The sequence below is a fragment of the Eulemur rufifrons genome, unplaced genomic scaffold (genome assembly GCF_041146395.1).
Source record: "Eulemur rufifrons isolate Redbay unplaced genomic scaffold, OSU_ERuf_1 scaffold_386, whole genome shotgun sequence".
In the NCBI taxonomy this organism is placed as follows: Eukaryota; Metazoa; Chordata; class Mammalia; order Primates; family Lemuridae; genus Eulemur; species Eulemur rufifrons.
Window position 1 is genome coordinate 10001 of NW_027183168.1, and position 22500 is coordinate 32500.

At 57.1% G+C, this 22500-nt stretch overlaps 1 pseudogene; it reads right to left on the reverse strand.

Annotated features, from left to right (window-relative positions):
• Positions 1-1724: 1724 nt before the first annotated feature.
• Positions 1725-1816, reverse strand: LOC138380367 (small nucleolar RNA U13; annotated as a pseudogene).
• Positions 1817-22500: the final 20684 nt, after the last annotated feature.

The following is a 22500-nucleotide window of genomic DNA, read 5'->3' on the forward strand; positions in this document are numbered from 1 at the left end:
GGGTCGCCGGGTCGCCGGGTCGCCGGGTCGCCGGGTCGCCGGGTCGCCCAGCCGGGACCGCATGGTGCAAGGGGGCCGACCAGATGTCCCGTGACACTTAGTCTCTGCGCGGCCGGCCCCGCCGGCGCTATAAACGGGGATCGCCGCCAGAGGGCGCTGCGGTCGCGGGCTCCTCGACTCCCTCTCCCTAGTACCTCACTGGGTGTCCGAAGGCGGGACTACTTTTTTCTCCCGCCCACTGGCTCGCTAACGCCTCCGCCTCCGCCGGTGTCGTGCCGGGACCCCATGGTCCATGGGGTTGACCAGATGTCCCGTCGCACTTAGTCTCTGCGAAGCCGGCCCCGTCGACGCTATGGAGGGGCGTCGCCGCCAGAGGGCGCTGCGGTTGCGGGCTCCTCGACAACCTCTCCCTCGTACCTCAATACGTGTCCGAAGGTGGGATTTTTTATTTTTCTTTCCCCCTCCACCACCACCCCCCGCCCGCCGCCGCCTAGCCCGCCTCCGCCGCCTAGCCCGCCGCCGCCTAGCCCGCCTCCGCCGCCTAGCCCGCCGCCGCCTAGCCCGCCGCCGCCGCCGCCTAGCCCGCCGACGCCTAGCCCGCCGCCACCGCCGCCTAGCCCGCCGACGCCTAGCCCGCCTCCGCCGCCGCCTAGCCCGCCGACGCCTAGCCCGCCGACGCCTAGCCCGCCTCCGCCGCCGCCTAGCCCGCCGCCGCCTAGCCCGCCGCCGCCGACGCCTAGCCCGCCGCCGCCTAGCCCGCCGCCGCCGCCGCCTAGCCCGCCGACGCCTAGCCCGCCTCCGCCGCCGCCTAGCCCGCCGACGCCTAGCCCGCCTCCGCCGCCGCCTAGCCCGCCGCCGACGCCGCCTAGCTCGCCTCCTACGCCGCCTAGCCCGCCGCCGCCTAGCCCGCCTCCGCCGCCTAGCCCGCCCCCGCCGCCCCCTAGCCTCCTCCTCCTCCTCCTCCTCCTCCTCCTCCTCCTCCTCCTCCTCCTCCTCCTCCTCCTCCGCCGGTTTCGTGCCGGGATCCCATGGTCCTTGGGGTTGACCAGATGTCCCGTCGCACTTAGTCTCTGCGGGGCTGGCCCCATCGATGCTATGGAGGGGGATCACCGCCAGGGGGCGCTGCGGTTGCGGGCTTCTCGACTCCCTCTCCTTCCCCACCCCTCCGCTCGCCCGCTCCTCCTTTCTTTACTCCCTATCGCCCCGCCCCCTTTTTTCTCCACACACACGCAATTATCACGCTCACGAGCTATCCCGGGACCTGGCGTGACTTTCATCGCAATCTCCCCCCCCCCCCCGGACACACACACATAGAGACACACCCTCCCGGGGCAGGGAGCACCCTGAGTGGTCGTGCAGATGTCGCTGCTGCATGCGGCCTCCGCATGGGTTCGCTGGTTGACCAGATGTCTGGTCCTTGGGTGGTTGACCAGATGTCTGGTCTGTGGTTGTCGTCCTGACAGGGAGGCTTCGGGACGGATTTGGTCTCTCTGGCCTCGCTGCCCCTAGGGGTCACCCTGCGATCGGTATTCTTCTCGCGCGGGGCGAGGGGGCGCTCCGGAGCATTCCTCTCCTCTCGGAGTTTCTGTCTGCAGTCTCTCGACTTGCTCTCACTCCCCTACCCTGCTGTGTGACTTTCTTTTTGGTCCTTTCATTTTATCTATTCTCTCTTTGCCTTTTCCTGCCCGCCTTTCCGCTCCCCCCCCCCCGGATTCATGGTTTCACGTCACGCGGGTGACGTGCCGACACACCAGGAGGCCCTTCTCACACGTGCGCGTGAACACGCAATCAACACGTTTATGAACTAGAAAGGGATCTGGTGTGACTTTGCTATTATTTCCCCTCCCCTCCTCCCCGCGCTGAGAATGAGTTTCCCCGGGCTCGTGTGCCCGCCTGGGAATCGGCTGCAGACGCCATGGCCCCGGGTCGACCACATGTTGCCCTGGGGTCCACCAGATGTCTCTGGCGAATTGGGGCCCTAGGGTGCTTGTGACGGTGTGGTCACTAGGTGTCGCTCTGGGCTCAGTATTCTTCCTTCTCGCTGTGACTTTGGTCTCTTTTTTTCGAAATTTCTTTCTTTCTTCCTCTTTTGCCCTGTTTCCATTTTCCCTTCTTAATCTCTTTCTCTCTTTTTGTTGCTTTTTTTCCACGGCAGATGGGTGATGTGTGTGTGGAGGAAACGCGGCGTCAGGGAGAAGACACATCTCACACGTGCTCGGGAACACCCGATCGTCACGCTTCTGAGTACCGACCGATGGATCTGGTCCCGAATTTTTTAATAGTTTTCTCCTCTCTCTCTCTCTCTCTCTCTCTCCCCCCCCCTTCCTTCTCTTTCCTTTCTCTCCCTTCCTTTCTTTCTTTCTCTCGCTCTCTCGCTCTCGCTCTTCTTTTCTTTCTGACAGAGTCTCTCGTTCTGTTGCCCTGGCTAGAGTGCCATGGCGTCAGCCTAGCTCACAGCAATCTCAAACTCCTGGGCTCAAGCGATCAGACTGCCTCAGCCTCCCGAGTAGCTGGGATTACAGGCATGTGCCAGCATGCCCAGCTAATTGGATATACGTGTGTGTGTGTGTGTGTGTGTGTGTGTATATATATTTATATATATATATATATATATATATATATATTTTTTTTTTTTTTTTGAAACAAAGTCTCACTCTGTTGCCCAGACTAGAGTGCCGTGGCGTCAGCCTAGCTCACAGCAACCTCAAACTCCTGGGCTCAAGCGATCCTACTGCCCCAGCCTCCCGAGTACCTGGGACTACAGGCATGCGCCACCGTGCCCGGCTAATATTTTTCTGTATATATTTTTAGATACTGTTTCTGTATATATTTTTAGATATATAGTTTCTTTCTATTTTTAGTAGAGATGGGGGTCTCGCTCTTGCTCAGGCTGGTCTCGAACTCCCGACCTTGAGCGATCCACCCGCCTCTCCTCCCAGAGTGCTAGGATTACAGGCGTGAGCCACCCCGCCTGGCGTGTACGTTCTGTATTCACAGCCAGACGGAAGGCAGGGAGAATGTTACCCTTTCAAAGCCCGCCCTGCTCGCCTCTCAGCCCACCGATGGCACTCTGAATCCCGTGGCATTCCTTCACTCAGCTGAATTCTTCAGCACCCGACCCCCCCCCACCCCACCCCCGTGCCACGGGAGTTCGTTCTCATGGCAGAGCCATCGAGGCTGTTGCCACACGTGTTGTAGGTGCCTAGGCAGACTGTGCCCTGGCCCCGAGGAGGTACGGAACCGCCTATCGCCTCGGGAGGGAGGGACAAGATGTGTCCGTGTCCAAGGCGACGTCCTGTCGATCACGAGGAGGCCTGCAAAGGCTCGTATCTGCCAGGCATTGAGCCACATCACATGAAACACCGGTGTGTTCCTTCACTTAGGTGGTGTCGCGTGTTGATACTCACAGAGGATGATAAACCCACTCGCATGCCGGCTGAGCCCCCTGTGTCTCCTCCTCTATCCACTGAGGGAAAAAACCGCAACAAAAGGTAGAAAACCACAGGGGGGGGGAAGAGAGCCCGTCGCTCTCCCTATGTGACCGTCCGGAGTGCTCGTTCAGATGGGAGGAGGTGTGTTTGTGTGTGTGTGTGTGTGTGTGTGTGTGTGTTTCATTGATTTTGGTGCCATCTTTTCTCTGCAGCTGCGTCAGAGGACAGCGATTTTTCCGATTTTCACTCCGCTGAGTGAATTGCCTTTTGAAGAGAATGTCCACAGGAAGCCTACGGTCCTCCCGCGGGGGTGGCCCTCCTCTAGAAATGAATCTCGTTTCTTGAACGGAGGGGACTTGTTGACGCCATCATGCTTTCGGGACGACTTCTCAGACGCTAGCTTTGGACCGCAACATAGGTGCCCCCGACATTGCCTCAAGGGTTCCGTGGTGCCTCCTGTCAAGAGACCCCACCGACCGTCCCCAGCCTGCCCGCTCAAGGGAGCCGGGCCCCTTCTGATCTGTCCGCCCGCCGGTGAAGCTCCCTCCCGAGGGTCGGAAAGCCCACCTGTTTCCCAGTTCGGTTGAATGATGGGGCACCCGGGCAGGGCACTGGCACCGAGTGACTCCATTCTGAGTCTGTCTGCTCTGGGGGGCGGGGGCGGGGGCGGGGGCGGGTGGGGGGGCAGTTCCGTCTCGACCCGGTGGCCTCCTACCGACTGACTCGATGGGACGGACCATTCTCACTCAGGATCGTGTACCTTCTTGGCCTAGGCACATCCCGGCACTGAAAGCCACTTTTCGGGGACACTCTCCCACGTACAGATAGATGGCCTGCACGAGTGCTCTTCCTTTCTCGAAACACTGGAAATCTGTCCTCAATTTTACCTGACCTACCTGACGGTGTGTGATAAAGGAGCATAGAACCCTCAGCCACCCTCCACCTTCCCGCTGTCCCGAGAGACAGTGCCGAGCGTGAAATTCTATCCCTGACTCTCTGTGTCCACCGGAACGTGGCCTGACTGCAGTGACGTCAGCTACGTCAAGTCGTTCTCTGGGTAGGGAAAGAACTTAACCAGATAGGCCCTATCGGTCGCTTCTCTGTTCTGATAGTTTTGTGGCAGCCATTTCTTTCCCCCTCTCTTTTCTTTTTCTGTCTCTCTCCCCCACCCCCACCCCCAAATTCTTTCTACGAAGACGTTTAGGATGTCAGATTCTGGCCACATGCCCCCCCCTAGGCATAGGGGGGCCAGCATAGACAAAGGTCTTCGGTACCAAGTGTTCATTCCACGGTGACAGATATTGCCACTCTTGTATTGACCAGGGCGAGATGGTGAGTGGGTCAACTCTGAAACTCCCTGTACTCTACTTCTCTCTTGGGTAGGTCCCTGCCCCAACCCTCCGGCTTCTAGCACACACCCAGGGGCACTCTCTCCTCTCTGGATAAAGTTCCAGATGATCCGATCCGCTCCGAGGAGGAAGGGGAGCTGGCCGGGCCACCCACTGTGCGCCCCACCCCCGTCAGTCATAGGGTCCGTTCTTTTCAGGATGACACCGGCAGCGGTTGCTGGGTGTCACCTAGCGGCCACTTTGATCAGACCTCGGGATCCGGAAAGTCAGGTGACGTTGGGAGTTTAAGAGCTGACTCCCGGGAGGTGTGGAGGGCGGGGAGGAGAGCACGGTCCGGACGGTCCCACCCTCTTCTTCCCGGGCCCGCAGCTCTGGGCCCGCCCGGGGCAGCCCTAGCCTCTAGCGGGTCTCCGCCCACCCGCCCTGTTGTCTGCGGGAGGCGCCCCTCCTCCCGCTCTCTGCCTCCTCCCGGGACCGTAGGCCTCTGCCCGTCGTCTTTTTTATTTTTATTTTTTCCCTTTTGTTTGTTTCTCTTTTATCTTGTGTTTTAGGCTTATCGAATATCATATCGTATAAAAACTTAAATCACAGAATGAATTATATTAAGTAACAAGATGTGGCTTTTTATCCTACGCCGAGAACGATGAATTTTTCTCTTCGTGTCCATTTTCCTGTCCTGGAAGAAATACAAAGTTGCTCGTGATACTTCCCCATCATCTTCCAGTTTCCCCGACTGTCAACACGATGTATTCGATCGTATATCTTTGTGTGTGCACGTGGGCGCCTGTACCTATTTCTTTTCGGCATCAGTCTCAGGTCTTTTGGCACCTAGGGGGGAAAAAGGAGAAACCAATAAAGGACAGAAAGACGTTCTGTCGTTTTACGCTCCCCACCACCACCACCACCACCACCACCACTTTTGGGAGCTTGTAGTCTGGCCTATGTCCCCAAGGCAGGTTAAATCTTTTCTTAAAACTCCCAAGTGGTCCCCTGCCCCGCCCCCCCCCCCAGGTGGGCGGCCGGCAGAGTTCACAGGCTTTGTTTTTGGCAGAGCCTGGACGATTGAAATAATTAACCACAATCAACGCTAAAGCTGAGAACCCCTCCCCCCCTCATTAAAAGCTCTGTATTTCTGCCTAGCCCTATGTTCCGGGAAATTCGGAGGCTTGAGATGGGAAGGTCTACCCTATTTTCTCCTTTACCGGCAAAATAGACTCTCTCTTTCCTTCCTCCTCAAACAGCTTGTCCTCGTTATTCGGCCTCGTGGGCAAGTGGCCGAGCTTTCGGTAACACCAAGTCTTCTAAGTTGTGTTGTGTTATCGGTCTTGTTTTCTTTCTTTTCTTTTCTTTTCTTTTCTTTTTTTTTTTTGAGACAGGATTTCTTTCACTCTGTCCTCTCCCAGGCCGCCTTGGCCTGATTGTAGCTCACAGCAAGCTCCAAATCCAGGGCTTAAGTGATCCTCTCTGCCTCAGCCTTCTGAGTAGCTGGGACTATAGGCAAATGCTGCCACACCCGCCATAATTTTTCTTTTTTTTTTTTTTGTTGGTAGAGATGAGGTCTCATCGTGTTACCCAGGCTGGTCTCCAGCTGCTGGGCTCAAGTCACGCTCCCGTCTCTGCCTCCCAAGTTGCCGGGATCACGGGCATGAGCCACCATGGCCAGCCAGGTTATTTAAAGGTGATCGCTTTGCTATCCTGATACAAAACCCCAAATGTGCGAGTTTAAGGCACCAGACGGAGGGAGTCCCCACACTACATCGTCACGAACATTGAGGGTGGCTCACGAAACAGCTGGGATGTGGCCACACAGTAGTGATCGAGGAGATATATTCTAGTGGGATAGCAGAAATATAGAATGTCCTGAAGACACTAAATGTCGGAATGCCACAGCAGTCAATGGCTGACAAACTTCCATTCCATCGTGTCATGGTAGGCGGCTTACTTTTCTCCTGCTCCCTCGGTATGATTAAGGCCTGACGTAGAAAATGTCTACGTCTCATCCAAATCCATCGAGACGATGGAAGGGGGAACTGGGAGAGGAATAAAGAAAAACAAGAGGGGGAGAAGGAGGAAACTGCCTCCCCTGCCCCCATGCTACCCAATTAATAAATGAAGAATGGGCCGGGCGCGGTGGCTCACGCCTGTAATCCTAGCACTCTGGGAGGCCGAGGCGGGTGGATTGCTCAAGGTCAGGAGTTCGAGACCAGCCTGAGCGAGACCCCGTCTCTACTAAAAATAGAAAGACATTATATGGACACCTAAAAATCTATATAGAAAAATTAGCCGGGCATAGTGGCGCATGCCTGTAGTCCCAGCTACTCGGGAGGCTGAGGCAGTAGGATCGCTTAAGCCCAGGAGTTTGAGGTTGCTGTGAGCTACGCCACGGCACTCACTCTAGCCTGGGCAACAAAGTGAGACTCTGTCTCAACAAAAAAAAAAAAAAAAATAAATGAAGAATGGCCTCTTCCCTCCTCTTCCCAACCCCTAACTATGCCTGGAGGTGTATCGTAGGCCTACAGTCCTAAGAAATGTACAACTACTGATAGTAATGGGAAGAAATGCAGTCTAATAGGTTTCTGTGCAGTGGGACACCTGGCCAGGGCACTTACGGTGAATGGAGCTTGCAGGGCGGGCGGGAGGTTGCTCTGGGTGAGTCTGTGAGTTGGCGGTGAGTGGTGAGTGAATGTGAAGGCCTAGGACATTACTTACTGTAGGTTTTCATAAACCCTGGACACTTAGGCCACACGACATTTACCTTTAGAAATTTCTTTCTTCAATAATACATTAACCTTAGCTTACTGTAAGTGTTTTCACTTCATAAACTTTTCCATGGTGGTTTGGCTTTTTTTTTTTTGTTTGTTTGTTTGTTTGTTTTTCTTTCTTTCTTTTAAACTTTTGGACTCTTTTGCAACACCACGACTTAAAACACAAATGCGTTGCACTGTTGTACACAGATATTTTCTTTCTCTGTGTCCTTATGTGTTCCGTAAGCTTTTTCCTACTTTTAAAGTTTTTATCGTTCTATGCACTTTTCAAAATAATAAAAACTAAAACGGGGGGGGGGGGTGGGAGAGGGAAGGAGAGAAATACACACACATGAATATGTTTCCCAAGTGAACTGAGGAAGGGGGCCGAGTCAAGGTTCTCAGGGAGCCACCAGTGATGAAACGGTCAGGCTCAGAATCAGCATTGCAGAGTGGCTGCAGAGCCGGGGGGCCTGGACTGGCTACCTGGACGACACTCCGTGTTTGGTAACTTGGCGAGTCATACATCCTCTTGAGCCTCAGCCTCTTCATCTGCAAATGCAGAAATCATGGTGCCTACCCCACAGGGATATTGTGCAGAGTGAAAAAGCAAATGCAGGCAAAGCCCACAGAAGCACGCGTGGTAAACAGTAAGCCTTTAATCGTGGTCACAGTCGTTGTTATAGGATCATCTTCCTATGTCCTTGTCTTTTAAAGATTAGCAGAACCTCCCAGAAGATGAGAATGGGCTCCCCCTGAGCAAGTCTCGGCTGTAAAGTCACAGGCATGTTGAGCATGTGGCACAGAAGGCAGAATAAAAACCTGATCCCGGAACATTATGTTCCTGCAGGACATGAAATCATTGAAGGTATGGGAAATCCTACCTCATATCCGTTTTACTAGAACACCTATGATTGCGTACGCACATGGACGCACGCGCACGCGCACCCCAAACTTTTTGAGCTTCACAAAACAGCGTAACCAAGGAACACACTATGATGCTTCTTAGCGATCTATTTAGGCCCAGGTTACTCGTCACTCTGAGCCTGCCTCCTTATCTGTCCAATGAGAATAGTGTTTGTCACAATTATCGTCATCGTCATCCTACCTAACGCTTCTGGTAAAATTGAAGTGTGAGAACACCCGCTAGACAGAAAATCCATGTTATCTCTCAATTTTTCTTCCTCCTGATTTCTATCTGAATCTGTGAGCTCGCTTTGGTTCACTTCGGTTTTTCAAGAGGCTCCGGTTACCTTCTCTCCCACCTATATCGGATTGGGTCTGACGGAAGAAAGAAGGAAAAAAAAAAAAAAAAACATAGTAAAGAAAGCAGAACAACATTTGTTTCTGAAGCAACCGATCAAACATTGCTGATGAGCCGGTCTTTTCTATTTCAGTAAACCAAGGAGGCCTATTGTCACGAGGATGTGAGGGGCCCGGGTAAGATTGGATGATTACCCCTAAAGGAGACAAAGCAGACAGACTATGGCACATGTGATCTTAGCCAAGAGAATAAACAGTGACCTCTCTGCCGAGTTGGGCCTTAGCATACCAAAGGGAAATAAAGGTGTAATAGGATGCTCAATTTTTACTCTGGAAACAGAGGTTGGTTGGGCACTGAACTGAGAACACTGAATTTTTTACCCTCCTTGATATTCACATAGGCTTAGAGGAGGCAAAAAAAAAAAAAAAAAAAAAAGAATACTGAGCCTATAAGTCATCCCTAAAACTCGGATTTTATGTTCCCTTGCCTTTTCATAACTGAGCAACACACAACATTAAAGAATGGACACAGGCCGGATGCGTTGGCTCAGGCCTGTAAACTTAGCACTCTGGGAGGCCGAGGCGGGAGGATCGCTCAAAGTCAGGAGTTCGAGACCAGCCCGAGCGAGAGTGAGACCCCCCGCCCCCGTCTCTACTAAAAATATAGAAAGAAATTGTCCAGACAACTAAAAATATATAGAAAAAAATTAGCCGGGCATGGTGGCACATGCCTGTGGTCCCAGCTCCTGGGGAGCCTGAGGCAGGAGGATCGACTGAGCCCAGGAGTTTGAGGTTGCTGTGAGCTAGGCTGACGCCACGGCACTCACTCTAGCCCGGGCAACAGAGTGAGACTCAGTCTCGGGGGGGGGGGGGGCCCAAAAACAAACAAACAAACAAAAAAACTGGAAGGGACACAGACTTCCACAGGTTTGTGTGTGGCCCCTTTTACTTATTAACGCTACAGGACCTTAATTATTTGTGCTCTGAATCTGATATTCAAATTATCCTTGTGGCCAACGCGTTTGAACAGTAGATGGTAGGGGAAGAAGAGTTCACCTCCTGAATAGATGACAAGTAACGGGAGTACTGGTGAAATTACAAGTGGCTTACGTTTACACACTGAAAATCCCAGTTAGCCGCTACCATGAGTTCAAAGAAGAGATCTAAATTTCTGACCCTATGACCCTAAAAGATATTTCCTCCCATGGTGTCACAGATAAAAATAAAACTGCATCCTAGCACTTTGGGAAGCCTAGGGGGAAAGGATCGCTTGAGGCCAAGAGTTTGAAGTTGCAGTGATCTATGATGATGCTACTGCACTTTAGTCTGGGAAACAGAGTGAGGGCCCGTCAAAAGAAAAAAAAGAAAAAGACAAAAAGAAAGAGAGAGAGAGAGAGAGAGAGAGAGAGAGACAGAGACAGGAAGACACAAGGAAAGAAAGAAAGAGAGAAAGAAGAGAGGAGAAGAGAAGAGAAGCGTCAATCTATCCATTGCATTTTCTACCCTTTAGGTGACTGGGCTTCAGCAGGGTGATGTGATCTGACAAAGTTCATGTTGCTAAGAAATAAAGCACTGGAGTTCAAACTCTGAGTTTTCAAAATCCAGCATATCCCCCTACCCACCATACCGTGCCACCTCTGAGAGTGGATATCTCACAGAGGAGAGCTGTGGAGGCCATTCTTGGACAGACAGAGTCAAGTAGTGGAGACCATGGAGTCTCTGCTCTGCAGCCAGTCTAGAGACATATGGAGCCATTAACACTGCTTGTGAGGAAAATACCATGTCATAGGGAAACAGAAATATTTTCCGCCTTAGGCAGATACAATTTAGGAAAAGACCCGAAACCCCTCTTCTTCTAACAGTGCTTTCTGGTCAGATGCTGACCCCTTCGATTCACAGATTCAGATACATCATTCAATGCAAGCATTGTCAACAAGTCACTCTTTGCAGCTTTCTGAAATTTCTCGCATATAGCATACTTGTAAAGATGATCACTTATGTGAAGACACCACCCCTCCAGAAAAACAAAAACAAAACCAAAACAGAAGCCCACTTTTCTCTGCTGTGAAAATCAAGATCAGCTTTTATGAGATCCACTAAATTCACACAAGAAGTAAAATATAATCATACTGATATATGCAATTTTTCTCTTAGAACAGAATGCATGGTGCTCCTTATCGTCTCAGATACTGTCAACAGAAAGCACGCGGTGGATGAACAATCTCCGTGAGCTTTTCTACAGAGATGGGGTGGGGGTGTGTGTGTGTGTGTGTGTGTGTGATAAATAATGAGGGTTGAGGAGCAGATAAATTACTGGGGGAAAACAACAACAGCAACAACAACAAAAACCACTTCCTGGTTCCTCGATGCAAGCATTCATTTAAAGGGGATACTCGTATGTATACCTAGGTGGAAAGTGGAAGCAGCTTTAAAAAAAAAAAAAGAAAAATTGCTGCGAGCCCTGGTTATGATACGGCAATAAGCGCTAGCTCTTGGAAGGTGTAAAACATATTCACGGTGGCTTACGCCAATCTGGGATGTACAAAGACGAGCTTGAGCACCACCACCAACCAAAAATATGAATGAATACCTGGCTAGCGATCAGGATCAGACATAATAGAAAAGAAAAAGCTCCCAAGGCTAAAATAATGTGAACACGATTGACTCGTCCATGGAAAAGAACCCCAAATCACTGCAAAATAATTTAAAGAGTTTTATTCTGAGCCCAACGGCCGTGATCATGGCCCAGAGAGCTACGCCCAAGAAGCCTTGAGCAAGCGGACCCATTGTGGTGGGGTGGGTTACAGTTTGGCTTCATACATTTTAGGGAGACAGGAATTACATGTAAAATCACAAATCAAAACATGGAAGGGGTACATTGGTCTGGGCTGAAAAGGCAGGACATCTGGCAGTTGGGGGGGGGCGGGGGAGGGAGGGTGCGGTGTTTACAGGTTTACAGCTGGGTTTAAAGATTCTTTGATTTGCAATTGATGACATAAATGAACCTCTGCCTAAAGGCTTTGCATCATGTTTTCAGTTAAGGTAAGGAGGTCTGCTAATCACAGACAAGCCACTGGACAGTTTACCCAAAACTCAAGTGCCCTGTAGTTCAGTAAACGGTTGGCCTGCTAGATATGCGTTAAGCTTTGTCTTGCCTGGCCTTAGGCCCGTCGGACATTCAGTATCTCATTGTTATAAAATCTGACTCCATCAGGGAGGGGTGTCTGACTTCCCCTGTCCTTGCGGGGCAGCAGCTCAGGTTTAAGGGTTTTTCTAGGGTTCCCTGGGCCAACCACGGGACGGGTCAGCTGGCGGTGGCGGGCGGGGGGCGGCTTAAGATTTTATTTTAGTTCATAGACTCCAGAAATGGTGTTTCCCTGGCAAAGACACACGAGTTCATGAAAAGCTTTCATTCAGTTGGTCTGGCTCCTCCCTGAGGTCGTCTCCCTGCCCCCCACTCCTCCCATCCCCTGGGGCCGGAGCGGGGGGGGGGGGGGGGGAGGGGTGAAGGCCCAAGAGGAGAGGCGCGTGGGGGAGGTGCCGCTCCCAGAACCAGAGACTCGTCTGGGCCCCAGGTAACCCAGCCACCGCGACCGCTTCGCCCGAGGAGGTGCCCAGCAAGTCGTGCTTCTGCCCCTCGGGATTGCCTGCGGGCTGGGGGCGGGGTACGAGCTCCCGGCCCAAGAGGCAAACCCCTAGCCTGGCCGCACAGATGGCCGGGCCCCCGGCGGAGCCCTTCCGCCGTTTTCCACCCCTCCTCCACTCACTGCGCTGACTGCGCATGCGCGCTCGCACGTAGCCGCCTCGGGCTTCTCTCGGGCGGAGCCGCTTTCAGCCGCGACCCCGCCCCGCGAGCTGACTGCGCATGCGCGCTTGCACGTAGCCGCCTCGGGCTTCTCTCGGGCGGAGCCGCTTTCAGCCCCGACCCCGCCCCGCGAGCTGCCGCTTCCAGGCGGCACAGCGCATGGGGGAGGGGACGGAGCTCTAAAGAAATCAGTCCCCTCCGTCTCCTGCCTCAGGAAAAGCCCCAAACCCTTGGAGAACTGCCACCCACCGCCACTGCCGTGTGTGTGTGTGTGGGGGGGGGGGGCGGGGGGGCTGGGTCTTTACTTTGTGTCCTCCTTGTGGCCCAGTCCAAGGCGGCTGGGCTGCCAAACAGATCGTCTCGAGAGGGAGGCAGGAAGGGCCCAGGTCTGGACAGGGGTGGATTGGACCCCTCCACCCTGGGGTGTGGACTTGTGACCGAAAGCTCAGCTGCTTGTCCACGAGGCCGAATAACGAGGACAAGCGGTATGAGGAGTAAGAAAACAGAGAGTCTACTTTGCTGACAAAGGAGGAAATAAATAGGGTAGAGCTTCTCAGTCTCAAACCCCCAAATTTCGTGAACATAGGCCTAGGCAGAAATACAGAGGTTTTTAAAGGAGGGAGGGTTGGTTCTCAGCTTCAGGCAATTACTGCAGTTAGCTGTTCTAAAGGTCCCGTCTCTGCTGAGAAGAAATCCCTTGAACTCTGTGGGCCGCCCACCCTGGGGGCCACCTGGAGTTATAACCAAAGAGTTAACGTGCCTCAGGGATGCAGGCCGGGCTGCAAGTTCCCAAAAGCCTGGGGGAAGTTTTAAAAAGACAGAAAATCTTTCTGCCCTCTTCCCCTCCCACCCCCCCACAAAGCCATTTTCTCTGGTGCAGACTCGGCACCCTCCCTGCCCCCCCCCTCCCCGTGCAGGCCTGTTTGTCCTCAATCATCTGTGAGGTTCACGAGGAGGAGATGCTCTCTCGCTCTCCCCACCCTCTTTCTTCCCTTAGGAAATCCTCAGCGCTGTTCCACACACTCAAGGTGGCGGGCCTGCTCCGGCCACCAGCCACCTCTTGTGCCACCTCCCGCCCCCCCCCCCCCGCCCCCAACGGAGTAGGTGTACAGACAGGAGCACACTTTACCGGAGGGCGCCTGGGGATGAAGAGTTGTGGTGGCCAAATGGGGGATGCGGGGCGGGGAGGAGAGTGGCTGGCATTTGGCAAAGAGTGACACGGAGTGGCCATCCAGGCTTGTCTGAAAAGTGGGACTACGAGCCTGAGAGCGCCGACGGAGTCGATGGACATGGTCACTGCTGTGGGATGTCTCTTTTACCACGATGTAACACCAAAGCAAACCCCTGACCCGCTGGGTCGGAGAAGGCCTTGTGGGCAATTTAGAAAAGCCATGGCGTGGCCATTTGGAATACTTCCTGCCTCTCCGGGAATCAAAAATTAGAAAGGACCATGGGTTCTGTATTAACGTACCAAAGGCAGGCAGAATTTTAGCCTTTTAAAGCCTGCCCTGGCCCTATCTCAGCAAGGCAGTGGCACCCCAAGTTCCGTGACATTTCTGCACTCGGCGGCTGACTTCTTCAGCCATCTGTTGCGATGCCCCTGCCAGGTGGCCACTCACTCGCCCCTTCAGTTCAACCCTTGTACCAGAAAGTGTTGCCTTCTTCCTAACCCCTATGGGGGGACCGGGGGGTGACGTGTGTGGGGGGGGGTAGTGGAAATGGGCAGACCCCACAGGTGCAGCCTCTTCCAGGTCATAATGGGCCTGAGGCAGCGTGGGATTCCCCCGGAAGGGAGGCAGGGTGGCACTACGGCACCGAAGCCTGACGCCGGCGGCCACGTGGATGGTGGGGGACACGTTAGACCGCTGAGATGCAGCCACTGAGAGCCACCCCGCAGCAAGAGGTCTCTCTGGCAGAGCAGGCACTGAGTCCGCAAGTCAAGACAGCTGGGAGGCCTGGGAGACAGAGGCCCTGGATCTCAGGTCCCGGGGTGGGGGCGGGGGGCAGTGCCAGTGCCTGGAGAGAGAGAGAGCCCAGGCTCCAGAGGCCATGATGGGGCCTGGTGGGCAGGGCCGAGGAGGTCAAGGCCGGGTGTGGTGGGGTCCGGGATGAGGGGCTTGGGGTGACGGGCAGGGAGAACGACCCGTTCACTCAGACGTGCCCTCAGAGGAAGGCAGAGGTGCGTTTTGCCTTCCTCCGGCTAGTGGAACGCTCGGCATTTCTTTCCTTCAGAGCTGGGTTGAACCGGTGTGGCATCTGTTATAGTACGGAGTGCGAGACAGGACAACCTAGAGACCGAATTGAGCCAAGTCATGAGTCCACATTAGCTGGCCAGCGACCACCCCCTGCCCTGTTAGGGTACAGGTACAGAGAATGGCCCCGAGCCGAAAAAAGCAGGAAGGTTTCAGACTATCCTAAGCTAGAGCTCCGTGACTTTAGGCACGGCGGTTGAAACAACACTATACCACCTACTCCGCAGCTGTGTGGTCCGGGACCAGCCTCGGGCCCCCGTTTCGTTTCGGTTACAGTCTTTAAGCGAGCAGGTTTACAGAAACAGATAGCTCCAATTAAGGAACATTCTTTCAGGCGTTAAGCAAGCACAATCAATTTTACGACAGGCAGCTGGAAAGTTTAAACACTTAGTTACAAGTTAATTGCTTTGTTTTATCTCCGCAAGGTACGTATTTCCAATTACAGACATAGGTCAAGCGGACATCGGTCACCTAGCGAGCAAGCATAAGTTTTCAAGTGGGCCTTTACAGCGTCCAGACAGGCCTCGGTCCAGTTATTGTGCATTCTTTTTGACCACTTGGAAAGCTACTAGCACCGTTCCGGGCCTCACCTCACTCACGCGGAACTACAGAGTGATGACCTGGGGTGGGTGGGTGGGTGTGTGTGTGTGTGTGTGTGCTCCCTCCTGTGGTGGGAAGGGTGATCTGCTCGCCCACCCGGCGTGGTGTCCCCCACCCCTGCCCCATCTTGGCGTTTACAGAAAACAAACACGAACACAAGAGAGGGAGCCGGAGGAGGAGGAGGAACATATGCTGCTATCCAGGTTATCCTGGGAGGCTTCCTAGCCATTTCTGAGGAAACAGTGTCTCCTGGCTGTCTCCCGTAGTTTTATTTATTGACTTATTTATCTATTTTTCCTTTTGGCTTGAACCCATTCTTTTCGTTTCGGCATCTCATCTGACATCCTCTTCTGAGAGGAACCTGGAAACGTTTCCCCGTGTTGCATCTTTTCAGGCTCTGTACGACTGACGAGCATCGTCCCTCTTCAGTCACTGGGCTCTTTGCTAGCCAGGCCTTAATTCTCCACGTTGTAAACCCCAGATCGGATCTCCGCCCGGAGTCCTGTAGAGACCCACCGAATCGATGTTTGGACTGGGATGTCTCGTAGACCTTACCTATTAAAAACCGATCCAGGCCAGGCTTGGTGACTCACGCCTGTAATCCTAGGCCAAGGCGGGGAGGAGGACCGACCGCTTGAGGTCAGGAGTTCGAGACCTGCCTCGGCAAAAGCAAGACCCCCGTCTCTACCAAAAATAGAAAAAAATTAGCCGGGCATGGTGGCACACGCCTGTAGCCCCAGCGATTTGGGAGGCTGAGGAAGGAGGATCGCTGGAGCCCAGGAGTTTGAGGCTTCCAGTGAGTGAACTATGCCCTGCTCCCCCGCCACCCCTCCCCATCATCTCTAACGAAATGACAGTAAAATAAAATAAAATAAAATAAAGCTCAGAAAAAAAAAAAAAAAGTACTATGTAGTGAGACCGATCCTAAGAACACGGGGGCGGGGAAGGAAGTCACTACCACGGTATAAAATTGTATAAACGTTACCCGATTCTGTGTGCGTGCGTTTTCTGAGAAATGACCCCCTTTTGCTATGGGGCCGGGACTGGAGTCCCAGTTTGGGACCATAGGATTCCCCGCACTCGACTCCAGACTGATTCGACCTAGGGTTAGCTCTGTGTAAACACTCTTTAGACGTGGGTGTTTTATGGATTTCTGTCCTTCGGGAGAAACGACTGGCCCGGGTACAGGAGTGAGTGAATGTACCGACCGTCTTCTCCCATCTCTCTCTCTCTCTCTCTCTCTCTCCCTCCCACACACAGGCACACGCGCGCGCACACACACACACACACACACACACACGCCGTTTCCGGGAGCGCCCACTTCATGCGCTTCGGTCCACCGTGACAGATAGTCCAACTGTGAGATCATCGTGAGTGGCTGCGCCTAGGCCCCGCTCTGAACCTCTCCGTACTGTTCGTGTGTCTTCAGCAGGTCCTGCCTCCACCCGTGGCATCTAGCACGGGCCGATGGGTCCCTGTCCTCTCTCCCTGCCGTGGACGCCCCCCTCCGGCCCCCCGCCCCCGGGGGCTCTCTGGTCGACTAGTGGTGGGGAGTGTGCCCGAGGGCTGAGAGACGTGGTCCGAGAGGGGCCGGGAGGAGGCCTGCGACCCAGTGTGTACCCACTCCCGCCCCCACGCTCCCTCCCCCACGAGGGAGCCCGTCCTTTCCAGGCTGACACTTGGATCGGTGGATGACGGGGGTCACCTGGCGGCGGGCGAGCGTTATGGGAAAATCCGGTAGGCGTGTTGCGACGTCCTGCCACAGAGATGGCTCTGGCGACAGCCTCGGGCCGCCCCACCCTGGCCCCCCGGCCAGGCCCCGTGAATGTGTTCTCTCTGTCCCTGACTTCTTTCTTTGTTTCACCAGCCGGCGTGCTCTGAGAATGTGAAGTGTATCATAGTTCCACCCTGGGTTTCATGATCCTAAGATAGGAAGGGGTTTTATGATTCCACGACAGAAAGGTTTTCTCATCCTATCATCTCTCCCCCCCCCCCTTTCTTTCTTTCTCTTCCTCCTTCTGCCTTTTCTTTACTTCTTTGTTCTTTCCTTCTTTCAGTCTTCCTGTCTTCCTTCCTGCCTGCCTGCCTTCCTTCCTTCCGTATTTCTTTCCTCTCTTCCTTTCTCCTGTTATCCTGTGTTTCTATCTCTGTTTTTTCCATCTTTCTTCCCCCTTTCTACTTTCCTACCTTCTTTCTTTCTCATTCTCTCCTTTCTCTCTCCTTCCTTCTTCCTTTCTGTCTCTTTCTATACTGTCTCTCTCCTTCCTTCTCTCTATCTTTTTCTCTTTCCATCTTTCCGTGCTCTTTCTTTTTCTCTCTTAATTTCCTTTCTTTTTCTTTTCTTTCTTTCCCTCCTTCTGTCTCTGTCTGTCTTTCTTTCTTTCTTCTTTCTTTCTGCTTCCATCCTTCCTTCCTTTTTCTCATTCTCTTTCTTTCTGCCTGTCTTTTCTTTCCTTATTTCTTCTTTCCTTCTGTCTTTCTGTGTTTCCTATCTCCTTCCTCCCTTCCTTTTTCTTTCTTCCCCGTGCCCTCTTCCTGTCTTTTCTTATTTACTGTTTTCTTCTTTCTGACTTTCTCTCTCTGTTTCTCCGTCTCTTTTCTTTCTGTTCTTTTCCTTTCTCTCCCTTTCTCTCTTTCTGTTTCTGCCTGTCTGTCTCTCGGCTATGTTGTGGTCTGTGCAGAGACGGGTTTGGTGGACGATGTCGGTGGTCGGGCCGACCCATCCTTTCTTTGATCCCAGTGCTAGCCAGGCCGGGGCCTGCTTAGCTTCCAAGATCAGACGAGATTGGGCGCGTTCAGGGTGGCGTGGCCCTAGACTGACCCGTCATTTTTCGATGGCTTCCGTGGGGAGTAGGGGGACTGTGTTTGATGCCCCCGGGGGACCTTCTGGACTCTGAAATGATGGGCTCCAGAGGGTTGCCCCGTGTTTTGCAGCAGACCTCTGGTGGCTGGCGCCGGTTGTGGTCGGGCTCCACCTGGCGGCCGCTTTTCTACAAGTCTCTTGTCCTCTGAATCTTCGGTGCAGCAGGCAAAGCAGGGGACAGTCCCCGATGCGAGCGAGGCTGAGTTCCGGGAAGCAAGCAGCCTTCGCGGGGCCATCTGGTTCGTGCCGGGACGCCGGCTGGGACATCTGGGAGGCAGAGCTTGGGCCTGCAGGGCTGTGTGGCGGGAGGACGTTGTCGCCGCGCTTCCAGGCTCAGCCAGCCAGGCGGCTTGCGGGGCTGCCCGGGCAGGTCGACCAGCACGCTGTGGCCGCTTTGGAGACCCGACCCACCCCGCGGGGACAGGAAGGAGACGGCACACGCGGGCGGGAGAGGGGGGTGTCCGGCGACCGGCCGCCGTCCCGTGCATGCGTGTCCCTCTCCCTCGGCCTCGCCTTTCCCACCCATTTTCCCTGGTTCCCGCTCAGGAGGCAGGGACAGCCCTGTGAGTGGCACCCAGTCGTCCGTGGCTTCTTCCGAGTCCTACTCTGGGGGCGCGGACCGGGCCCTGGGTGGCGCGGGTGGCCGGCGAGGGCGACCCCTGTCGGCCCGCGGGCGCTCGTGGGCCGCGGCGGTCCCGTCCCGATGTTTTCTCCTCCACAAGTCCCCGTGCTGGGGCCGGGGACTGGGGCCGGGGACCGGGCCCTGGGTGGCCCTGGGTGGCGCGGGTGGCCGGCGAGGGCGACCCCTGTGGGCCCGCGGGCGCTCGTGGGCCGCGGCGGTCCCGTCCCGATGTTTTCTCCTCCACAAGTCCCCGTGCTGGGGCCGGGGACCGGGCCCTGGGTGGCCCTGGGTGGCCGGCGAGGGCGACCCCTGTCGGCCCGCGGCCGCTCGTGGGCCGTGGCGGTCCCGTCCCGATGTTTTCTCCTCCACAAGTCCCCGTGCTGGGCCCTGGGTGGCGCGCGTGGACGGTGAGGGCCTCCCTGGCCCTCTACGCCACGGGGGCCGACCAGATGTCCCTGAGTGCCCCTTGTCTGCTGGCGCTGGGGACCTGCTGGGGACAGGTGGCCGTGTCGAGTGTCGTGGGGGCAGGCGTGTTCAAGTGGCTCGGTCCCCGTCTTCCTGCGCGGTGTTTTTGATCACCTCATATCGTCATCTTCCGCCTGCAGGTTAGTACTGACACGCTGTCCTTCGGCGACTGTCGCTGGAGGGGTTGGGCCTCCGCACGCGGACAGGGTTCTGGGTTCCTGGGGATCCAGCGCCCTGCCCTGTTCCCTTTGAGCTGACCGCCTGGGCCCGCGCGCCGGCTCTAGGGCGTCGGAGTGTCCCGACGGTGGTGCCCGCCTCTCGCGTTGGTCTCTTGTCCCCTCGAGAGACGGCACCCGGGGGAGGGGGGGAGGTTTGCGGCAACCTTCCCCCTTACCCCGCTGGCTCTGTGCCGTTGCGTGTCAGGCGGTCCTCGTCTTTGGGTTGTGCTTGGGAGGCGGGGCTGGCGAGGCTGAAGCGGGCTCCTCCGATCGCTGTCCTCGCCGGTCTGACTGACCTCCCCCAACCCTCCCCGTCCTCGGGGCCTGATCGATGTGGTGACGTCGCGCTCTCCCGGGCCTTGAGCCGCGTGCCAGGCGAGGGACGGTCCATTCATGGTGAATGGTGGCCGCTCTTCTCGTTCTGCCCGCGGGCACCTCACCTCTCCTTCCCCGCCTGTGGGCGGTGCGTGGGAGGCGCGGGTGCGAGACTATCCGGCCCGACCGCGGTCGCCCCGCCCTCGGCCTCGTGGCGTTGGCGGGGGGTCGTGAGTCCTCTTGACGCAGCGGGCAGCCCTCGCTCGCCCTGTGTGGCTGTTGCCTGGCCGGGGTCCCCCCTGCCCGCGACGGACGGGTGCGGGGCCGTGCCGCCCGCCCGGTCGCGCGCCCCGTTTGGCGCGCGGCTGCTGGGTCTGTGTGGCCCTTTTGTGGTGCCCCCGGAGCGCACCGGGTTGTTCTCCAAGGTGCCCGAAACCGAGCGGTGGTTGTCGTCCTCGTTCCCGGCGTCCCCCCTCTGGTCGCCGCTGCAGCGTCTGCTGCGTTGGGTACACCCTCGAGCAGCGTGCTTGGGGTTGGGGGGGTCGAGGCGGGCAAGCCTAGAGGCATCCTCCTGCGCTGCGTGGGCGGGCGGGGGGCGTTGTCTCGGCGTCCCCACGATGTGTGCGTGGCGGACTTCGAAAGGCGAGCGCACGGCTTGTGCTCTTCCCACCCTGCCCGAGGGGGGGGTGGTTGCACGGTCGTGTGGGCGATCGTGGTGGGGCTGGGCCGGCGACGTGGTGCCGGCCGGCCCCGTGGGGGGCCTCTGCCACCGGCCTGGTCTGCCTCGGTGACCCCTCTCCCATACCGACGGGGGAGTGTTCCCCTCGAAGTGAGGGGGCTTTTGGACCAGGGGCCCCGACCGCGAACGCTCAGGAGTCGCCAACCGTGCGTGTTTTGCCCCATGCCGCAGACCCCCCCCACACCTCCCCCAGGGCGTGCCTGAACGCCTCCGCCCAGGGCCCTTACGGGGGCGACCGGGGGTCGGGGGCGATCCACCTTCGGCGAGAAAGCGTCTTCTCTAGCGATCATGGAGGCGTGTCCTCTTCTGGGGTTTGTCGGATCCCCCAGCCCGCCGCCTCTCTGCGCGTCGTCAGCCGCCGCCCCTGCGGCTGCCAGTTGTGCGTGGGCAGAGTTCCCTCCTCCCCTGCCGTGGGGGGGAGCGGTCCGCCGGCCCCCGCGGTGGGGGCCGAGTGCCACTCTTCGCCTAACGTGGTCCGCGCCTCCCCCCTGAACTCTGGGGGAGGGTCACGCCGGGCCGGGCCGGCGTTCCAGCTGTGAAGGGCGCCCGCGTGTGTGCGCTGCGTGCCCCGGCCGCGGGTCGCCCCGGTGTGCGCTGGGGGAAGGGGGTGGTGGTGCGGCCCGTCTCGCGCCCCCTCCCCATCCCCTGTGAGCGTGCGGCCCTCCACCCGGTCCCGTGCCAGGCCGCGGATGGATGGGCGCTCCCGTGCTGGCGCCTGTGGATTGCGGCTGGGGGGACCGCCCGGCCAACGAGGGGGTCGTTCCACCGGTGCACGGTGCTCCCCGGAGCGAGACAGGATTGGGAAACGGACGAGAATGGGATTAGGCGCGGTGGCGTGCGGGCCGAGGGCCGAAGGCCGGCGTCGCTCTGGGACGCCCCGGTGGTGAGGCCGTGGCCCCGTTGGGAGGGTCGAGGGGTGCCGAAGGCTTTGGCCGGCTGGCGTCACGGGCGCGTTGCGGGACCGCTCTCGGGTTTGGGGCGGTGGGATCCCGTGGCGTTGTTTCCCCAGTGGCCCGGTCGCGGCGCAGGTCTCGCCTCCCCACGGGCTCTCGTGCCTCGCCCTCGCGGGGGTCTCATCCCTGTTCGAAAGGGTGCTCCTTCTCTCTTCCTCACGGCTGCCGACCGCCCCGCGACGAGCGTTCGCCCGACTGCGCTGCCCGAACCTGACCTCGCCGCGGGGAGGGGGCGTCGCCCTGGCCGCCAAGGCCCTGGACGGCGCCCCCCACCCCCCCGGCGACGTGCCTCGGTTGAACGGTCGGCGGGCCTCCGCGTGGCGGGCCGGACGGCGTTGGGGGGCGGCCGGTCGCGCGTGCGTGCAAGAAGAGCGTTTTTCCGGAGCTACACGCGACCGCGATGGCGGTCGGGGTCCGGGCCCTGCGAGGTGCGCGGGGGGTTTGGGGAGCTCGCCGAAGGCGCAGCCGGTCGTCCCAGGTGCCGCGGGACCGCCCTTGTGCGCGGAGGCCACTGGCGGTGAGATCCCGTGCGTGTCCTGGCCGGTGGGCTGCCGTCTGAGGCTTGCTACATCCCTCCCCTCGGGCCTCCTGGTGCCCGTCGGCCCCTTCCCCCGTCGTCGCCTTATGCCGCGCCCGGCGGCCCCCACCCCGCTCGCCGCCGCCTTGAGCCATCTCGTCCTCTCCCGTCTGGCTTTCGTAGCCGGGAGGGCGTCCGTGCCCCCGGTGCTGCATCGCTCTCCCCCCCGTGTGTCCGTAGCGGCCTCTCCCGTGGTCCGCCGCCGCCCGCCCGCTTGCCCGCGGTGGCGTTGCGTGTCGATGGCGTGTGGGGCGCCGTCGTCCCCCGCGGTGGCCGTCTCCCCCGGTCGGTGGGTTCGCGTGCA